The 13607-nt window shown below is 43.5% G+C and overlaps 1 protein-coding gene across 1 annotated transcript in view; it reads right to left on the bottom strand.

Moving 5' to 3' along the window:
• The window catches only part of LOC140212078 (pro-neuregulin-3, membrane-bound isoform-like), a 519217-nt gene that overhangs the window by 186292 nt on the left and 319318 nt on the right, over positions 1-13607 (bottom strand). The window lies entirely within an intron of this gene.

Genomic DNA, 13607 nt, shown 5'->3' with positions numbered 1-13607 from the left:
CAGCACCTTGTTCTGATAACAACACTCCCACTGCAGCTACAAAGATAGACAAGAGCCCAAAGAGAGGCTCGGTCACAGACTCAATTGTTCACAAGATCCAAGACAGGCTTGTCATGCAGTTTCTTGGGTGCCATCTCTATGCTGCACCACCTGAATGTAGTGGCTCGATCGAGAATTTCTCTTCAACCTTTCTCCAGGAATAATCCAATACTTGTAGAACATTTGCCAGATCCTGGGACCAAAATATCAACAATTAATTTTAGTGACACTCATTATAGTCTAAATATTGGCTCTGCAACAGAATGAGCTTGCGATCCACTGGGCGCCGGGCTTCTCAAGATCCAAGATCATATATCATGTGTACATTAAAACGTGCACTGAAATGTACTATTTCCATTGACACACTACTTTAATCAGGCCCAAAGTAAGTGTAGGTCTAAGATTCACTGATCCACTGTGCCTCGAAATCAGCTTAATTTAAACAATTAGCTCATTCCTATATTCTCAGATGTTTTCTGTGCTACCTGTATTGTCTGTGATATTTTTCCTTGCCTTTATCCCCTACCTGCCAGAGCAGGAACCCCTGGCTGAACCTCATCACTTTGTATCCGGGAACCGCTGCTCGGTGTTTAAAGACAGTAGTTGTAGAGTGCACAGTATGTTTATGATGAGTGAAAGGTTCAGAAGCAGAGGGAAATGGAGTGTGGAATACATGTGTTGCAAATTCTAGCGAGTTTCCATCTCTCTTCATGTTCATTAATGCTCACCGAAGTACACAGTGAGTAAGTGAGCACACACAGACATCACAAACTGGTGATGAAGATGATGCAGATTTGAGCAAATGGATTGGGTAGATCTGTATTGTGAAGTTCTGACCGCACTGGTGAGCCCAGTGGTACGCTAGAAGCTTGGGTGTATAATCAAGGGCATGGCGTGAATTCTTGGAAGTGTCCTTTAAAGCAAATAATATAGTGGAGATTAACGGTGGTACTGAGAATGAGTGGCTCCAGAACACTGTGATTCAGAAGGGTACTGCTGGGATCACCCACGTTTTACAATTCTCTTAATGCCTTGGAGAGCCAAAGATGTTGAGAAGAACAGTGGGGAAGGAAATGGATCATTTCTGTCGCACACAAAATTCCAGAGAGTTACAGATTAGGGACGAGGAATGATGAGGCAGTTAGCAAGCACAGGCTGCCTCCAGAGTCACGCTTATTGTCACTGAATTAAGTCATGAAATTTGTTGTTTTGTGTCAGCGTAACAAATTACTATAAGTTACAATAAAAAATAAACGGATAAGTAGTGCAAAAGAGGAATACTGGGGTAGTGTTCATGAGTTCATGAACCATTCAGAAATCTGATGGCAGAAGGAAAGAAACTGCTCCTAAAATGGTGTATCACAATTCGGTTTAATAGCACCAGCATATAATCATGGAATCTGCTGTCTTTGCGGCAGCAGTACATTGCAATACATGACAAATACACAAAAAATATCTGTATTAATATATATTAAAAAGGTTAAATTAAGCTAAGTAATGCAAAAAAAAAAGTAGTGAGGTAGTGTTCAGGCTTCAATGTCCATTTTGAAGTTGGATGGCAGAGGGAAAGAACCTGTTCCTGAATCACTGAGTGTGTGCCTTCAGGCTCCTCTACCTCCTACCTGATGGTAACAATGAGAAGAGGGCATGTCCTGGGATGTGGGGGTCCTTGAAGATGGAAGCCACCTTTCTGAGGCATGGCTCCTTGAAGGTGCCTTGGATACTATGGAGGCTAGTATCGATGATGGGGCTGACCAATGTTACAACTCTTTGAAGCTTGCTACGATCTTTTGCAGTAGCACCCCCCCCCCCCATACCAGCCGGTGACGCAGCCAGCCAGAGTGTTCTCAACAGTACATCTGTAGAAGTGTGGATCTTCAGGTTCCTGTACCTCCTCGTTGCTGGCTCTAATATGAAATGGGGATGTCCACAAGGTGAGGGTACTTCTTGATGGATGCCACCTTCTTGAAGCAAAACCTTTTGAAGACGTCCTCAATGGTGGGGAGGCTTGTGCACATAATGGAGCTGACTAAGTCTACAATCCTTTGAAGCCTCTTACAATCCTATGCATCAGCTCCTCCACACCAGATGGCGATGCAACCAGTCAGAATGCTCTCCACGGTACATCTGTCAAACTTCGGTATTTTTGGTACCCGGTGTTGCGCGTCAAATATGTTTGCAGTTTAATCAATGAGCCAATTCAATTGAAGCTACTAAGTGTGCAGAAACTCAAAATGATCTAGAAACTTTCATGGAGAAAATACTGAGAAAGGTTTACCTTTTAACCCACCAAGATACAAAGACAATATACACAAGACCTTAAAATAGGAGCAGCAGTAGGCCATAAGGCTCCTCAAGTCTGCCTTGCTCTTCAATATGACTATGATTGACCTGTGGCCATTCTAAACATGTTCCCCATTTTCTCCTTAATTCTTGATTTTTCAAGTATTTACCTTTCTCCAACTTAAAGGTTTCTAATGTTGACAAAGCCAAAGTTTCAAAGCAGAATGCAAAGAATGTGGGAAAGATACCTACAAGTTGTTGCTACAGAAATAACGGAAGACAGCCACCATCCGTGAGACAATTTAAAATTGGTAATGCTTTTGTTGTCAGAAAAGTGGACATGTTTACTCAGCATGTAAGTCTAAACCTAAGATAATTAGTACAGTAAATCCAATAATATGATTTGTTTACAGATGGGAAACTTGCACAGCAAGAATTCACAAACAAGATGACTATACAGTACTGAGACCTGAGTGAACAATGGATTATTTTGCTGATGTTCACTTTATGCCACCAGCAAAGAGTTTCTTCAAGACAAAAGCATGGGAAATAGTCAATGCAATGACTAATTGGCAAGGGCTTGTCCAGCTATTGAAAAAGTGTTTCAGCTGAGTACCTGTGCAATGAAGTTGAAAATATATTCAAGAGAATTAACAAAGGTTTGGCTAGATGGGATATTTAGTGCACAATAATGGTCAATAGACAGAATTATTTATGGTTGTAGTTGACTATATTATTTGACCAAAGTTGATGGGCAAAGAGTGGCTCAGAAAACTGAATTAAGTTTGGAGGAAGATCTTCAGCAAGCTTACTTAGACGTACCACTGGGAAAGAATGTGGAAAGGTTCAAGGATGCTTTACTGCTTGTTGCAAGTTTTGAGTCCCACAATCATACTATGCTAAGTGTGAAGACAATCTATCCTAAGCCCAGACCTGTTTCATAGGCAGTGAAGCCAACAGCTGGAGAAAGTGCGGGAGTAATTAGAGTGGAACGGAGTCCTAGTGAAGCCACGCCAAAGTAACGGGCAGTACCTAGTTTAGGAATACTAAAACCGGACAGGATTGATCAACTGCTTGGGATTCACTAAATAACATCAAACCAGACTGTTAACAATAAGCTAACTTTGCAAAGCCAATATGCAGAATGGGATATGAGGGGGATATTCTTCACCAAGGGTGTTGTAGGTTTGTGGAAGACACTGCGGAGAAAGCATGGGTGAAGCTCGGAAGCAGAGTCTAGACTAATCACTTAGGAATGGTATGCTATGGACCAAGTGCAGGAGATGGGATCGGGCAGAAAGGAGTTTACTGGTTAGCATGGACACTGGACTAAATGGTCTGTTTCCACGCTATGTGATTTCCTGACTCCACCAGCCAAGGCTTTCACCGATATGGGACATGCATGGCAATGAACAGTGTCAGAAGTATTCAACAAATGATCTCAGATGGCTCTTCACTCAAAATGACCTTAGTGTGAAATGACAGTCAGAGTCAGAGTCAGAATCAGGTTTATTATCACCAGCATGTGATGTGAAATCCATTAACTTAGCAGCAGCAGTTCAATGCAATACATAATATAGAAGAGAAAAAAATAATAAATAATCTTTAAAATCAATCAATCAGTCAAATACTATACACGTATTTGGAAATACAGTAGATTAAAAATGTGCAAAAATCAGAAATACTGTATATTTAAAAAAAAGTGAGGTAGTGTTCACAGGTTCAATATCCATTTAGGAATCGGATGGCAGAGGGGAAGAAGCTGTTCCTGAATTGCTGAGTGTGTGTCTTCAGGCTCACCTGATGGTAACTGATGGTACCTCCTACCTGATGGTAACAGTGAGAAAAGGGCATGCCCTGGGTGCTGGAGGTCCTTAATAATGGATGCTGCCTTTCTGAGACACTGCTCCCTGAAGATGTCCTGGGTATTTGTAGGCTAGTACCCAAGATGGAGCTGACTAGATTTACAACCTTCTGCAGCTTCTTTCGGTCCTGTGCAGTAGCCCCTCCATACCAGACAGTGATGCAGCCTGACAGAATGCTCTCCACGGTACATCTATAGAAGTTTATGAGTGTATTTGTTGACATGCCAAATCTCTTCAAACTCCTAATGAAATACAGCCGCTGTCTTGCTTTCTTTATAACTACATCAATATGTTGGGACCAGGTCAGATCCTCAGAGACCTTGACACCGAGAAACTTGAAACTGCTCACTCTCTCCACTTCTGATCCCTCTATGAGGATTGGTATGTGTTCCTTCATCTTACCCTTCCTTAAGTCCACAAACAGCTCTTTGGTCTTACTGACATTGAGTGCCAGGTTGTTGCTGCGACACCACTCCACTAGTTGGCATATCTCACTCCTGTACACCCTCTCATCACCACCTGACATTCTACCAACAATGGTTGTATCATCAGCAAATTTATAGATGGTGCTTGAGCTGTGCCTAGCCACATAGTCATGTGTATATAGAGAGTAGAGCAGTGGGCTAAGCACACACCCCTGAGGCGCGCCAGTGTTGATCATCAGCGAGGAGGATATGTTATCACCAATCTGCACAGACTGTGGTCTTCCGGTTAGGAAGTTGTGGATCCAATTACAGAGGGAGGTACAGAGGCCCAGATTCTGCAACTTCTCAATCAGGATTGTGGGAATGATGGTATTAAATGCTGAGCTATAGTTGATGAACAGCATCCTGACATGGGTGTTTGTGTTGTCCAGGTGGTCTAAAGCCGTGCGGAGAGCCATTGAGATTGCATCTGCCATCGACCTATTGTGGCGATAGGCAAATTGCAATGGGTCCAGGTCCTTGCTGAGGCAGGAGATCAGTCTAGTCTAGTCTCGTCTCAAAGCATTTCATCACTGTCGATGTGAGTGCTACCAGGCAATAGTTATTAAGGCAGCCCACATTATTCTACAGCAGGACATTTTATAAGCCACAATGGACAAGATATCACAAGTCATCTCTTACTGTCTTTTGTGATGATGGTGAAATAACATGCACAACTACAGAAGAAGGGAGAAGCTGAGTATTATAAACAATGTTCAGATGTTGACTCAAATGGCTCAGAAGAAAGAAGTGCATTTCATAAATAATTTATTTGCAGGTGAAATAGTGTTGCTGCCTCGTGGATCCAGTGACCTGGGTTTGCTCCTAACCTTTGGTGCTTTCAGTGTGGTGTTTGCAAATCCTTATTTACGACTGCATGGACTTCTCCCAGGAGCTCATTCTGGCTGGTGGGTTCGTTGCCACAATAAATTATCCCTGGCAGGAGAGCTAGGGTGAATTAATGGACACGTGGGAGACAATAAAGTGCAGGAAAGTAAGTGGGAAGGGATTGATGAGAGTTAGTCTTCTAGATTGTAAAAAAATACAAGAAATAATATGATATCCTGAGCAGCAAATGGGTCTAAGTGGATTACAACCAGTTAAAAATGGTAAATTGGTCATTACTGTCACGTACTGAGGTAGTGTGAAAACCTTTGTTTTGCATTCTATCCATACAGATCATTTAATTACCACGGTGCATTGAGGTACAGTCGTACAAGTGAAAACAACATCAGAATGCAGAATAAAGTGTTGCGGTTACAGAGAAAGCGCAATACAGGCAGACAACACGGTAACATTGTGGCTAGCACAAAGCTTTCCAGCGTCAGCTTGCAGTTCAATTCCCGCCACTGTCTGTAAGGAGCTTGTATGCTAACCCCGTGACTGCCTGGATCCCTCCCGCATTTCGTAATGACATACGGTTAGCATGAGTGGGTTGTGGGCATTCTACGTTGACATGGGAAACGTGAAGACACTTGCGCGATGCCCAACACAATCCTTGCTCACTTGATTTGACAGACAGCGCATTTCACTGTATGTTCCAACATACATGTAACAAACAGAACCCATCTTTATCTTTTCTTTAATCTATGAAGTATAAAGCCATAACAAAGAGGATTGTGAGGTCAAGGATCCATCTTACCATATGAGGGTATCATTCAATAGTTTTATAACAGCAGGATAGAAGGGAAAAGTGTAAACATTTGTGAAAGCAAATATAATTTTGCGGAGTTAGGAAAATGTCAGTGAGACCTTTTTAAGGAATACACATTGAACATTGTAAGAAGGAGATTGATGAATTGTGATCAATGACTCAAAATAGACTGGAGTGAAAAATGTTGAGCCTCATATCGTGCTCTGGTGCTCTGTTGAAAGTTTAACATTCATATTCTCATATTATGGTTTGCCGTTAGACATAGAAAACCACCCTCAGCTTTGTTCATTTTTTAACATGTTGGTTTCACCCAGCATCAAATGGTGACACTAGGAATTGAAGAGGAGAAGAAACAAATGTAATGGAGGGGCCGAGGTGTTCAGGTTTGAGACAATGGTTAGCAAGTTTCCTACCTAGGTGACACCTTGTTCCGCAAGTAGTTGGCGATGCATTGCGGAGAAAGCAAAAGAGATGTTTTTGAGGCGAAACACGGAATTATGATTCAAGTCATGTCGAGAAGCAGTTCAAACAACATGATACAGTTTAGTGTCAACACTTCGGAGCAAACGTGACATTTGTAAACAGGGTGTCAGAGTGTTAGCAAAAGTGTGCAGTATCATGGAATTGGGAGATAAAATCGTGTCTATGTAAATCACAATCACAGTCAAACAACACCACAGAATATCATAAAGATATGTGATATTAGATATTTTTCAGGATAATGTAAAGGAGACTGGAAGAAGTAATACACAGTTGAAATGGATCAAGAAGTCATTAATAATAATACATTAATAATAACAATGGCTCCTTTGAGAAGATCAAAGATCTGTGGGGGTGAATGAATTAATCTGAATATGTGAATGACTTTTTTCTATAGAAGGGAAAGCAGTGAGATTGTATAAATACAAGGCAGGTGTGGATGTGAATGCAAACAGGAGCAGATGCAGAAGGAAGGGAAGAGTTGAGGGAATGAGCTGCATGTGCTTTAGTGAGCCTTTGATCCATAATCCATGACATTCCCCGCACTGAGATGCACATACGCACAGGAGGCCGGAGTGCTCTCCCCACTCTCTTCTCCAAGGCTCTCTGCACAGTGGTCACGGGGAAGAGCCCTGGCTGAATCCCCTACCTGCCTCTCGTTTGGTGTGGTGCATGAAACAGTACAAGGCAGTCCGTGTTGGAGATCTCAGTTCAAGATCCCCGGCTGTGTTGCTCGTGTTAGCGTGGTCTGAGCAAGTTAACAAGCATGTGATCATGCAGTGGGACTGACTGTGATAATGATCTGTGCCTTCAGTAACTGATCAGTACTGGTCAAAGTCCTACCCCACAAACCAAGGGCAGATTAGCCCCCTGCATGAAAACTGAGGGTGGAAAGTGGACTGGAAATCCCATTCCTAACTGGTAATAAACCCACTCACGCATCCTGGCTCTCCACCCCTCTTCCAACTCATGACTGCTGTTGGCATTAGCACACAGCAATTTTTCCCATTCCTCATTAAACTGACAACTCCACCTGGGATCTTTGCTGAATCAGGTAAAGTATGTGCTGCCTGGGCTTGTAATTAAACACATAGATAATGAGCTTTGACTGGGAAGCTTCGGTGCATCTGGTGAGAAATAAACGCTGGGCAATGGAAAAAGATAAATTAAGTGGAGGAGAGGCTCTGAACTTTCCCCCTATGTCCAATTATTATGAGTTAGTCTCTAAGGGACCCAGAGCACAGTTGAATGAAACTCTGTTCCCAGGGGGTCAGTATCTGTGCGAGCTCATTCCCAGTGACCAATGAACCCCTTTCCCAGTCTGGTGTCACAAGAGACTGCAGATGCTGAAGTCTGGTGCAACAAACTATCTGCTGGAGGAAGAGCAGGTTGAGCAGCATCTGTGGGGGAACAGAGTTGACATTTTGTGTCACAACCCTATATCAGGACTGATGCAGGGTTTCAACCTGAAACGTCAACAGATCTCCAGCCCAGGTGCCGCTAGACCTGTTGAATTCGTCCAGAGGATTGTCATTCCCTCTCCTAGTTCACTCAGTATGTATGGAACCTCCTCCCCAGTGAATGTCAATGGGAACTCTACCCTACGGCTGTAAAATCCTTTTCCCACTGAGTCACTGTCAGTGGGACTTTTTTCCAATGTGACTCTGTCTGTGCAAACTCTTCCTCAGCGGGGCCCAATCCCCAGTGACAGTCAGTGTCTGTAAAATCCTTTCCCCACTTTGCATCCATATCTGTGGGATTCTTTCCACAGTGAGAGTCAGAGCCCCTGGAGACTTCAACATCAACTCTGGGCCCACAAGCCTTATGACATCAGTTCAGGCATAGGAAGCCACCTACAGGGTTCCCTCAGCAGACAAATTCATGTTGAACAATCTTTGGAAGGAGCATTGCAAATAAGAATGGCAGGGGAGTAACTCTGCTTCACATTCCCATTCGGATATGTCCATACATGGCCTCCTCTACTGCCATGATGAAGCTAAACTCAGGTTGGAAGAGCAACACCTCATATACAGTCTGGGTAGTCTCCAGCCCCTTGGTATGAACATTGAACTCTCTAACTTCCGGTAATTCCGTCCCCCTCCCTTCTCCTATCCCTATTTCACTCTGCCCCCTTCCCCAGCTGCCTATCACCTCCCTCATGATTCCACCTCCTTCTACTACCCACTGTACTTCCCCCTATTCCTCCTTCACCTTTCCTGCCTCCCCCCCGCTTCCCCTCCCCCACCCCTTTATCTTTCCCCTTACTAGTTTTTCACCTGGAACCTACCAGCCTTCTCCTTCCCACCTTCCCCCCACCTTCTTTATAGGGCCTCTGCCCCTTCCCTCTTCAGTCCTGACGAAGGGTTCCAGCCCGAAATGTTGACTGTTCTTTTCCACGGATGCTGCCTGACCTGCTGAGTTCCTTCAGCGTGTTGTGAGTGTTGATAAGAACGGCAGGATTTCATGGTAGCAACATGGTCATACTAGCACCGACTGAGCCTGTCGGGTCCTGAAAATGGCCCAGAAGCACAGCTGGTGGAGCTGCTGACTCACAGTGCTGGAGACATGGGTTTGATCAAAAGTCAACTGTCTACTTCCCTCCATGTATGGTGCCCGACCTTTGACCTTTGACCCTCTGTGTTCTTCCAGCAGCTTGTTTTCTGTTGTCAGAACTCAGAGGGTCAGGCAGTGTCGCTAGGGCACCGAAAGGGTTGGCAACCTGTAAGAGCTTCCTTCACTTTCTTGAAGATGCTGATGGACTGGTGTCTCTCCACACTGCACTTCAGTCTCTGGTGTGCAGTGGACAGGAGCCTGAGACCAGAGTCAGACAACCCGACTCTGGAGCTTAGAAAAATAGAGGGCTATGTGACAGGGAAATTCTCGGCAGTTTCAAGAGTAGGTTACATGGTCAGCACAACATTGTGGGCCGAAGGGCCTGTAATATGCTGTAGATTTCTATGTTCTATGTTCTAACCCCCCTTCAATCTGGGCCTCAATTTGCAATTTAACAGTGAATAGGAGTTAAATAAAATTGAGAAAAAAAAGTCATAGTCTTTATCTAACCAACAGAAAGGAATGATTTCACACTCCCTAAATATCAAAAAAACAAAATTATATTGCTCACTGCAAAACTGGTGCCATATTCCAACAATTTATTCCTGCATTCTTTTTGGTATTGGTATTGATTTATTATTGTCACATGTACCAAGATACAGTGAAATGCTTGTCTCGCATACAGCTTACACAGATCAAATCATTCTCGGGTACATTGAGCTACATTAAGGTAAAACAGTAACAATGCAGAATAAAGTCTAAAATCTACCGAAAAAAACACAGTGCAGGTAAATGATAAAGTGCAAGGTATTCAAGACAAAATCGCTTCTTGACAACAGGCCTATATTATCTGATGGCTACCCTACTGAATTCCCTGAACCTAGATAAGTATTAACAAGGCAAGTGTTACCTGGTTTACACCAGCCCGAAATCCAGACCATAAATTCCAGTTCAGGCTTTTGGTCCAACTGGAGCACAGCCCCTCTGTCATAAAAATCTATTTCAAGGCTTCAGGCCTCACCTGTATGCATTAATCAGCAGTGGGCTCACGGTGGGTGTTTCATCCAGCCGCCTGCCTACAAAAGATACATCTGGTTCACTCGGGCACTGTGCACGCTATTACATCTTTCTCCAGAGGCCTTTTTTTATATAAAAGATGGCTTCTTTAGAGGAGAAGCAAGCATTCCTATCTGTTATGCCAGATATTGCCAGTGTTTTTTTATCAGCTGTTCCTTAATGGAATTAAACACTCCCCAAAATTAACTGTATTGAACTTTCTTCTACGTCCAAGCCAGTCCCTCAGGATCGAGGATGATCTGCTTCCCCTCTGCTTCTGTGGTCCCGAGGTGACTGATGAGGCCATTGTGGAATTGCGGACCCTCCCTGCGAGGGCCAGGGCACGGCTGATAGGATGGGTAGGCAGTTGGTGCTGCGTTTTCACTTGAGGTGAAGGATGAATGTTCAAGGGACGCAAGACCCCCAGAGCAGGAACAGAATGGATTAGTGCAGTCCCTCAACACTATCCCATCTAATGGAGCAGATATAGCATAATTTGCAACATAAGCTTCCTTGACACTGTCTGATCAAACTCCCACAGGGCAGACACAGCACAGGGTAAACACACAATAAAGCTCCCTCTGCACTCTACATCAAATACCCAATGCAGTATAGTGCAGGTTAGATACAGAGTATGCACGCGTTCTCTGGATAGAATCGTCAGATAGTTCCAGGTTAGATAGAGGATGGTTAGTCACTGATTACAGCTCTCTTTAATCAAACATTCCCAGAGCAGCAGTAGCATGGTTTAAATAGAGTAAGCTTTCTTTTGCATGGCCCAATCAACACTCCCATGGTGCCCGTACAAGATAGGTTAAATACAGAGTAAAGCTTCTGAATACTGAGTAAATACTGACTAAAGTAAATAGACGCTGCCTGTCTTGCTGAGTTCCCCCAACGTTTGTGCTTTGCTCCAGATTCTATCATCTGTGGTCTCTCTTTTATCTACAGAGTAAAGCTTGTTCTGAATTGTTTCCACAAACATTCACAGGACATAACAGCACCTGTCAGATGTAGAACAAAGCTAAGGAAGTGTTCAACCAAAGACACCTATAGTCTAGAACAAAGGTAGACAGTGACTGGGCTGTGCTAACATCAATGTGCAAGGAGTAATGTGAGAGTGTCAGTGCTCTAAATCCTACCACAGCCCAGCAGTTCAGCTCTTCTGGTGAATGTCTGAATCAACTTCCAATCCTGTTTCTCCTAGCAGTGCTCCCTGTGTACAAGGAATATTAACTACAAGGTTGTCCCCAATGCATTTTCAACTCAAGGTTCCTGAACATAGCATAGGAAAATAAACATTTCCTTCTCTGACTCAATTATTTCCAGTTTAACCTTATAGCACTGTCAAATCCACAGAGCCACATTTATTTTCTTTCTAGCAGATCATGAGTTTTGTTTCAGGTTTGCAGTCTTGATTGTCAAATACTCCATTCCTCAATGGCCAAACACAGTACTAGAGGCGAAAGTGATAAATTTCTCTATCGATGGCTCCTGAGGTATAGGAAGCAATGTATGTTTTCCGAGATCTTTATTGAGAGAGGTTGATGTCTCCTGGGGCGGGTTGGTAGAGGACCTTTGTTTTGCCGATATAAAGTCCCATTCTCTCATGCAATTAAGTGAACAGGTAAACAATGACTTGGAGTTTGCAAACGTGCTTACACAAGTGTTGTCTGCAATTTGCAGCTTGCTAATTGAGCTAGGAGTAACCTTTATTCTGCTGTAGAGGTGACACAGATTGAACAGTTTCCCATCAGCATTGTAGACTAGCCTCACTGCAGCCGGAAGCTTGCTGGAGAGGTGAGCTGCATCATCAAAGCTAGAATGACTGAGGAACGTATCCAGCCAATGATACAACCTTGCCTGACACCAACCTGCACTGAGATTAGATCTATTTGTGGAGCTAAAATCAGGGCTTGCATGCCAAATATACTTTAATTACAATGAGGAGTTCTGCTTATCAAGTCTTTCAAACAATGACTTCTGGAACTAGGTCTGAGTTATTGACCTAGCCACTCACAGTTCTTTCATACTTATCCTGTCAAACCCTCTTATAATTGTATTTAAATATTTAATAATTAGATTTAAAAAAACACAATCCCATCTGAGTCATTCTATCCCTGGCAAAATCTCCTCTGCACCCTCTCTATTGATGTCACATCTTTCTTGTGTATTGGGATGGGCAGAGCCGTACACTGTTCTCTAGCGATGACCTAACCAGTGTTTTATACAATTCAAGCAGGAGCTTGTGGATTTTATATTTTATGCTTCAATTAACAAGGAGGCAGATCTTTTGGTTTTGCTCCACTGCTTCCAGGATCTGTTGATCTTTTTGTTCTACCACATTTTGTAGTATCATACCAGTTCATGTGCCTTCTGACTGAGCGTGGCATTGAGGCTCTTAGCTGGGATTGGAACCAATGCTCATCAGGGGGAATCCACCTCTGCGACAATGGAACGTGCCTGTGATCACTGGAGGTCGGCCATCTCAACTTTGTCTGTTCTCCCAAATGCACAACTGCATGCTTCCTTGCATTGCACTGCATCTGTCACTTCTGTGCATACCTGACATGATCATCAATACCATACTGTGGCCTAGAAACCCATTCCTCACTTTTAACGTCACGCCCAGTTTTGGTATCATGGCTGGACTGATTAACCATGGACAAAAGGCTGGAGGAATTCAGTGAGTCAGGCTGCAACCACGCAGGGAAATGGACAGTCAACATTTTAGGCTGACACTCTTCATCTGGACATCCTCTTAATGGTGGAGTCTCCTCTTTTAAATTATAATATGTGGAACTCCAGTAAATGCAGTCCTCCATTTACTAGCCTCCTGTTGGCCATTCCCCGTGATTTCTCTTACTGAATCCAACACCACTCTCCTTTGCATCCATGTGCTCTACTTTCTTGATCAATTTGCCATGCACGACCTTCTCAAACACCCGGACCTTTGTTTGCATCCTACTGCAAGTCCTGATCTCCAGCACTGTCTGTACAGAACTTTCCCTGCAAACACAAGGCATTCCTCCAGTTTCTTCCCAAGGAGATGTATGGGTTCGCAGATTGATCAAAACACTGTAAACTCCCCACCCCATGTGCAGGTGAATGGTAAGATGGTGGAGTGTGTGGAGAACAACACAGGATTAATGCAGATGAGCACTAGGTATTGGTATTGGTTTACTATTGTCACGTGTACCAAGATATAGTGAA

This window comes from Mobula birostris, chromosome 18 (assembly GCF_030028105.1).
Source record: "Mobula birostris isolate sMobBir1 chromosome 18, sMobBir1.hap1, whole genome shotgun sequence".
Taxonomy (NCBI): Eukaryota; Metazoa; Chordata; class Chondrichthyes; order Myliobatiformes; family Myliobatidae; genus Mobula; species Mobula birostris.
The sequence above is the reverse complement of the archived record's forward strand: the minus strand, read 5'-3'. Positions and strand labels throughout refer to the sequence as shown.